Here is an 8,179-nt window from a genome sequence, read left to right on the forward strand (position 1 = left end):
TGTGTGGAGTATAATACATTTGGTGAAGGTATCGTAACTGTATAAGTTTGTCCCGGGCTGAGATGACTGTGGGCCCGTAGGAGGCTAGAACTTCCTCCCACTGGGCCTCAGTCAGTTCCGGAATCACCTCCGTCCATCTGCTCCTCATCTTATCCTCACCGGGCAGTCTTTTGGTCATAAGGACCGCATAATAGGTAGAGACACATTTTGTGTGCTCCGGTTCTGCAAGTAATTTTTCCAGTCTTGTGTTTTCCAAAACTATCGGCCCAGACCCAAACTGAGCATGGGTCGCATGTTTCAGTCTGGCGTACTGGAATGCCCATGAGTCGGGAATGTGCAATTCCCTTCTCAATTGGGCAAAGGTTTTAAGGTCCCCATCATCAAACAGCTGATGTAAATAGACAAGTCCATGTCTCGCCCACCTATGCCCATCGTCCAGGAGATAAAAGTCTTTTAAACAGGGATTAAACCACAAGGGGGCATTGGGGGATAGACAGGAGGGCGCATTCTGTATATGCCTTGTACATGTCTCTAGCACCTGTTTGGCTGGTTTGAGTGCAGTCATGCCGCATTCCGTCGGTACTTCACCTCGAAAGAAAAAACTCAAAAGTGTCTCATAGGAGGAGGCCGCAGCTGCCTCCACCGCAGTCGCAGCGTTGCTCAGCTGCGGAAACATTCGCCAATGAGCCTGGACTAATTGCGACGCCAAGTAGTACATGCGAAGATTAGGGATTGCCAACCCCCCTCTCCCCACCGGTAGTTGCAGAATGTTCAGCGAGACTCGTGCTGCCTTGCCGCCCCACAAAAAGGAGATCAGCAAGGAGTCTGTTAGGTTGCTCGTCTTCTGTAAGTAACCCCTGGTAGCCTAGGCTAGGATTGAAGGGCGGAGGTCCCTTTCACCGGTGGACAAAACATTACACATACACACTATTGTACGTGAATAATGAATGTGCATATTGAAGCACACACAACAGTTTTATTTAGTTTGAGCTAAAGGACAGCCCTGTGGTTTAGCCAATCAGGGACTGCCACATAAAATATGCAAGATAGTATATTTTACTACGTCATCTTGGTTTTTTTGTACAAGCAATTTCTGCCTAGTAACAAAAAGCTAAATATATACAGTTTAAAATGTTTCTTAAGTCTGGTGCAAGACAGGCCTGTGGTTTTAACGCCATGGAGTTACTTCTGCTCTCAAAAAGGGAAGTAGCTTAACCGCATCCATCTGTTCTGAACAGATATCTAACCTTGTGACAATTCTAAATGCCTTGTACAAGCAAAAACACATATGACCTTAAGCAATAGATTTCTATGTCATGCTAACAGTAATTTTCCAATACCCAAAATGGATGTCTTCTAACAAGATGGTTCCCTCATTACCTTATAATCCTCCCTTTGATCATTCTGTGATTTACATAATGATCATTCCTTTTCTAATTTAATAGCACAGGCTTCATACTCCGAACCCTTGTGCTCTTGGTTTCTATACCATACCGTTGGATCCTTAACAATGGAAGTGAGTTTCAGATCCTTCGGAGCGACCGTGTTTCCCTTTTTACATAAACATTTGATTATCTTATAACAGGCATATAAAAATAGAATGAAGAGAATCACAGTGACAATTGTCATGGCAGCATTTCGGAGCCAAGATATTAATCCCCCAAAACTAAAACTGCTCGAGAAGGGATCCCAGTTTTTTCCTATGTTCCTTGCCTCTTTCTGTAGTTTATTTACCTCTTCCCTGTGTTGGGCAATAACGTCATAGTAGTCTGGGACTTCGATGCTGGTATTATGAATCCAGGTACAGCACTCATAATCCTCAGTAGTCTCACAGAGGCCAGTAAGGGCTGCACTCATACTTTCTATAGCCAACTCATGTAGTTCTAGTTGCTTCCTAATTGCCCTAGTTTCTAGATTTAGTTTGGTTATGTCATCAGAATTTTCCTCCAGAATCTCATCAATTATGCCAGTGTAATTATTTAATCTTTTCATTAGGTCAATTCCCCACCCTGTCCAGGAAGGGAACCATGCCCAGGCCATATCTTTTTCTAAAAACAATTCTCGTTTATTACGGTGTCTAAGGGGATATCTAGGATGCATGCTGGCTTCAAGGAGGTGACTTCCCTTGTTATCCCCTAATACCCCCATAATAGGAACCAGGGCTGCAAGGTAACACCACCCCTGGGGTTTGGTTGGGATCCAGGGGTGACAGAGTTTGCCGCAGCATATATATATGGTATTTCCTAGAGCTAGGGGTCGTTTATGGAACACGTTCCTAAGAGTATCAGAAAGGCCAGAGAGCACCAGTATTGACATTAATTGGTGTATTGTAGTCTTGGTACTGGAGCTAAGAAAGTCTAAAAAGGTGGCATTTAGGGTGGGATCTGAAGTATGGAAGAAAGAAGGACTGTTAAATGATGTCATTGAAATGTTAAGTTTTGCTTGTTTGCAAACCTCGGCTCCATCTGTGGTGTTTCCCAGTCGGAAACACCAGTCTGGGAAGTGGCTTCTACCTATAATTTGGAAAGTGAGGGTTTTATTTGGACGGGTCCTAGTAACATTCGTTAGGACAATAGGGGGTGTTCCATTAAGGAGGGGGGTAAAATTCAAGGGGACTGCCATGAGAGGGATTCTAGCTGTACTGGGATGTAGCTTGCTGCAAATCCAGCATTTCTCAAAACCGGATTTTTGAGCATAGCTATATTTGAATTTTAGTAGTAACATCTTGCTAGTCAGTCCCTTAGGTGACTCATTAACGGGTACAATACTTCTACTATGTCTTTGGCCGGGGGTATTATTCATCTTAGGTGGTCCACATATCCCTTTTAATAGACCTAAATCTTCTGGATGATATATACAGTTAGCTATCAACCATGTGGGCAGGAATACAAATAGTACCAGACTACCCCAAAGGCATACAGCCTTCCCTGACACTGAAGGTAAAAACATCTTTGTTTTTTAAAGTTCTGATTATTTGTTATCTAAGAGTTCTGTTCTTCTTCTTCGTTTCTCATCCCGGCAGTTGTTGGCTCTGTTTTGTCCTTTTGAGGGGGTGTGGGATCTTCCAGGGAAATTTGTTCTATGCCTCTCTGAACTTCTTGTAGATCTTGTTCTTGGGAGTTGCTGCTCTCTGTCACTGCCAGGGGCTCTGGAGTCGAGGGAAGCTGGGGACACTTTTTAAGACGGCTGGCGTGGATCCAGGTGTTTCCTAGGTCTGTTAACACTGCGGTCCTGGATACCTTTTCCACCTTCCATGGTCCTGAGAAAGCCGGTCCGATACTCTTTCTTTGTGCTAATTGTTTGATCAGCACTTTATCCCCAGGGATGAAGGGATGCGTTGGTTCTGTGGGAAGAGGGAAAAAAGGTGACAGAAACTTGTTCGTTCATTTCATGGAGCATACTTACCAGATTTTTCACGTACATTTCCTGTTGGGAATAAATGTCAATATCAGTGTCTTGGTCTAATGGGGGTAATTCTATGTTTGCGGGGATTCCCATGAGGACCTCAAAGGGTGATAGTTTTGTTCTTGCATGTGGATCTTCCCCTCTTTTGACCAAAGACCTTCAGGGTCTTTGGTCAATCCTTCCTTTGTCCAAAAATGGACATCATCTTCTGTGGCCATTGATTGCATCTGTGCTATGACAGTTTTAAAGTTAGGTGCTGCGAAGTGTTCCTTGAAAAACATTGTTGTGGGGGCAGGGGGGTTAGGGGAAAAGGCAGCAGCTCTTTTAGCTTCTCTGTCAGCAAGAGCATTCCCTTTTGAAACACGACTGCTGTCAGAGGAGTGTGCCTTTACTTTAATTATGGCTACCTTTTTTGGAAGAAGAATGGCTTGGAGGAGAGCACTAATCTGTGTGGAGTTGGCAATTATTTTGTTGTCTGCTGTTTTAAAACCTCTATTGGCCCATATCACACCAAAATCATGCACCACTCCAAAAGCATATCTACTGTCTGTGTAGACGTTCACCTCTTTACCGGTGAATAGAATGCAGGCCCTAGTGAGGGCTTCCAGTTCAGCCACCTGAGCCGAAGAGGGGGCAGTGGTTTGGCTTCTAATACCTTGTTTGGCAACTGGACTATTGCATATCCTGTTTGGAAGGTGGAATCAGAGGGACGGGAGCAACTACCGTCCACAAAAACATCCTCTGCACCTGAGATAGGGGTGTCAGTGAGATCCGGTCTGGGACTGGTAATAGCAGCAACCTTTTCCGAACAGTCATGTATAATGTCTGGGTCATGTGGTAAACGCAACATGGAATGCAAAAGGCGCACAGCGGGGTTGCTGGCAGGCACATATTTGAGTGTGAGGTTATCAGTGTTCATCAGTGTTATCTCATAACCACTAAGTCTTTGCGAGGTCATATGTTGGGTATTCATGTTCTGAATAAGATGCGTGACTGAATGAGTGGTATAGAGAGTCAATGGGTGACCTAGCACTAATTTGTTTGCATCTTGTACAGCCATTGCACAGGCAGCAAGATTTTGGAGACAGAATGGCATTCCCTGTACTTGGATGGGGAGTTTTTTTTAGATAGGTAGGAGACAGGGCGGTAGCCTGTTCCATGCTGTTGTGTCAAAACCGCGGCAAAAGAGGTCCCCGAGACTACACAGTATAGTTGAAAAGCTTTACCATAGTCTACCAACCCTAGGGCGGGAGCATTTGACAGACTGTTTAATAGAGCTTGAAAAGCTTGTAGTCTGTCTTCAGTCCAATCTATTAATTTAGGGGCTGTCGAGCCAGTAGCCTCTCTTAGGATACTATCATAATGAGAACAGTCAGGGATCCATTGGCGGCAATATACAATTGCACCCAAAAATGAGAGTAGGGCGGCCTTGTCTTTTGGGGGACTGAGAGCTCGAAGGGCTGCGGCACGTTTGGGGGACACTAGCCTTGTCCCTTCCTTTAGAATGCACCCTAGGTATTCTACCTGTGGCTGGCACCATTGTATTTTCTTCCTTGAGGCTAGATGCCCGGCGTGAGCTAGGTGTTGTAACAGTGATGTTGAATCGACCGCACAATCTTCAGCAGTTCGACTGCACAGGAGCAGGTCATCCACATACTGTATTAGTACCGACCCACGCTCAGAAGTCCAAGACTTGACAGTCTCGTTGAGTACCATAGAGAAGGCGGCTGGACTGTCTACATACCCTTGCCAGGTTAGTTGGCCCCCGGCCCAGGAGAAAGCAAACATAGGTTGGGCTTCCTCTGCAATGGGAATGCTAAAGAAAGCATTCGCTAAATCAATTACTGTGTAGCATAGAGAGTCTGCCGGTATGCATGAAAAAATAAGTGATGTCTGAGACTAGGGGTGGGAGGGGAATCACTTGTTTGTTTACTGCTCTGAGGTCTTGGACGAGTCTCCACTCGCCACTGGCCTTCTTTACAGGGTAAATGGGTGTGTTCCAGGGGCTAATGATTGGTTTTAGGATGCCTTTAGATATGTAGTCATCGATCTGGGGGGCAATGCCTTGGGTCTTTTCGGGGGGCAGGGGGTATTGTTTGTGATATTGTGCTTCTGCGTCAGGGCGCATCTGAGGCGAGTAAGGCGTACAGTTAATGAAACCTACGCTACCTTTGTTTTCCGCCCAGATAGCATGTGTTTCGAGAGAGGCGGGGAGTAGCATAAAGAAGCCTCTGTGTGCATGTCGCTTAGGGCCATGTAAGTCACATAATGGTGAACTAGCGGTAAGGGAACCTTCTCTATTAAACTTAATGATAATACACAGTTGTGCCAAGAGGTCCCGTCCCATAAGGGGCACAGGGCATGAGGACAAGACGGCAAAAGTTTGGGTACATAATTTCTGTCCTTCTGAAGTGGCTACAGTCAGTGGTGGAGTGATGGGATGGGTGACAGGTGTCCCATTAATACCAACAGAGTTTCCCTCGGTGCATTATTTGTGGCTGTGTAGGATATTGGGGTAGTGGTTGACGAGGGTTCTGGTATGGCAGATAACGGGGATACTGTGGGCGGGTCTGGGGGTTAAATCCCCTGCCTCTGCCTCTTGCTCTAATCTGTCCAGTCCTATAAGGGCACTGGGATTTCCAATGTCCTTGCTGTCCACAATTGCCTATATTTTCCAAGGCATTTGTTCCATGCACAGAAACAATCCTTCATGTATTGTGGGTCAGCCCCTTTGCAGGGAGGATAAGAATGCTTATGTACCTGACAAATTTTACTGACTTCTTGCCAGTCTTCCTCTGAACAAGGACCTTGGGGTCCTGGGTCATGGATTCCCAATTGGTGACACCTTTCCCGGACTTGTGTCCAAAATGGTTCTACCTGGGGGCCAGGGATCATATTACTGACAAATTCATAGGGTGATGGGGTGGCCATGGCTTGGGTTGCTGCAGAATTCCCCATCTAGTAGTCTGGGCAGTGTGTGTCTAGTGGCAGGACACAGGTGATAACACCCGGTTTGTCCAACAATCCGGTCTCTGGTCTGGGAGTAGGATCCCTGATCTTTTTTGGGGCAGATGGACTTATATAAAACTATGAAGATTTACCCTTAATATACGATGAAGGGTAAATCTTTCCTGGTGGCGGGATATACCCCTCTTACACCAAGTCTGCAAGAGAACCCCCCTGGTCTGGTGGTCAGTAAAATCCACTTGTCATCTATTCTTAGGAAGAGTAGACCTAACGTGCAATGGGGGCAGGCGGATACTATGTCACTACAAGAGGGCTCCTCATATTCTGCACTTATTTAAACAACAACAATTATTTTCCTTATACTCTATATTAAAACTTATACTCTATATACTTACACACGTACCTAGAGAGAAACAGACATATTCTTAATATACTTTAAGACATGAAATAACCGTATTGCAATACATTTATCAATTTATAGTGCACTTTTTTAAAAAAAAATCAAATGGGCGTCCACTCCACCAATCCCTTTGTCACGGGCGTAATCTACTACTTCCCGTGTTAAAAATACTATCACCAATAGTTTTAAGTCAGACCAACCTAGTCGGACTCCCCTAAACCTATAAATTCCTTGCGAGCCCTTTTAACCTCCCGAGGGACCAGCCTAGTCCACCGCGAAGGCACAGTTACTTCTTTTAATTTTAAACTAAGTTCGTATCGGCCGCCCGGACAGAGTAAGTGTTTACACCATTCACCAATCAGGTAAAAAAGAGTAAAGTGACTTACCTGTCGCAAGACGAACCCCACTTTTCTGGTACCAAAACTGTTAGGTTGCTCGTCTTCTGTAAGTAACCCCTGGTAGCCTAGGCTAGGATTGAAGGGCGGAGGTCCCTTTCACCGGTGGACAAAACATTACACATACACACTATTGTACGTGAATAATGAATGTGCATATTGAAGCACACACAACAGTTTTATTTAGTTTGAGCTAAAGGACAGCCCTGTGGTTTAGCCAATCAGGGACTGCCACATAAAATATGCAAGATAGTATATTTTACTACGTCATCTTGGTTTTTTTGTACAAGCAATTTCTGCCTAGTAACAAAAAGCTAAATATATACAGTTTAAAATGTTTCTTAAGTCTGGTGCAAGACAGGCCTGTGGTTTTAACGCCATGGAGTTACTTCTGCTCTCAAAAAGGGAAGTAGCTTAACCGCATCCATCTGTTCTGAACAGATATCTAACCTTGTGACAATTCTAAATGCCTTGTACAAGCAAAAACACATATGACCTTAAGCAATAGATTTCTATGTCATGCTAACAGTAATTTTCCAATACCCAAAATGGATGTCTTCTAACAAGATGGTTCCCTCATTACCTTATAGAGTCAATATAACCGAAAGTCTTTTTAGGGATAAATCGCGGGGCGTTGGAGATTATGTATAAAAATTTCGGGAGATAAATCATTTTGAATAAGTTAGCTCTTCCCAATAAAGTGAGCGGGAGTTCCTTCCATTTTTGTATTTTGTCTCTAAAGTCTCGAATTACCGGCCATAGATTCACCTCCGTGAATGACTCCACAGGTAATTTCACATGTATCCCCAGGTATTTAAACTGGGTTGTGACTGTCAGGGGACAGCGAGGAGGGGGCACCAGATCCGGTTGTGGGTCTAGGGCAAACAGCGTTGATTTGGTCCAGTTGATCCGAAATCCTGAAAAATCTCAGAATTCCTCGATCACCCGGAATGCAGTAGCTAACGAATGGTGGGGGTCCCCAAGATAAAGCAGCATATCATCTGCATATAAC

General features: G+C 44.7%; 1 long non-coding RNA gene across 1 annotated transcript; it reads right to left on the reverse strand.

Moving 5' to 3' along the window:
• Positions 1 to 930: 930 nt before the first annotated feature.
• LOC143941163 (uncharacterized) lies at positions 931 to 7,146 on the reverse strand. The gene is made up of 2 exons (XR_013263993.1): positions 3,930 to 7,146; positions 931 to 3,846 (listed from the first exon to the last, which is right to left on the reverse strand). It is a non-coding gene; the product is annotated as an uncharacterized LOC143941163 (long non-coding RNA).
• Between the last annotated feature and the right edge of the window lie 1,033 nt (positions 7,147 to 8,179).

This window comes from Lithobates pipiens, unplaced genomic scaffold (genome assembly GCF_037356315.1).
Source record: "Lithobates pipiens isolate NorthernLeopardFrog02 unplaced genomic scaffold, aLitPip1_a1.2 Scaffold_3, whole genome shotgun sequence".
Classification (NCBI taxonomy): domain Eukaryota; kingdom Metazoa; phylum Chordata; class Amphibia; order Anura; family Ranidae; genus Lithobates; species Lithobates pipiens.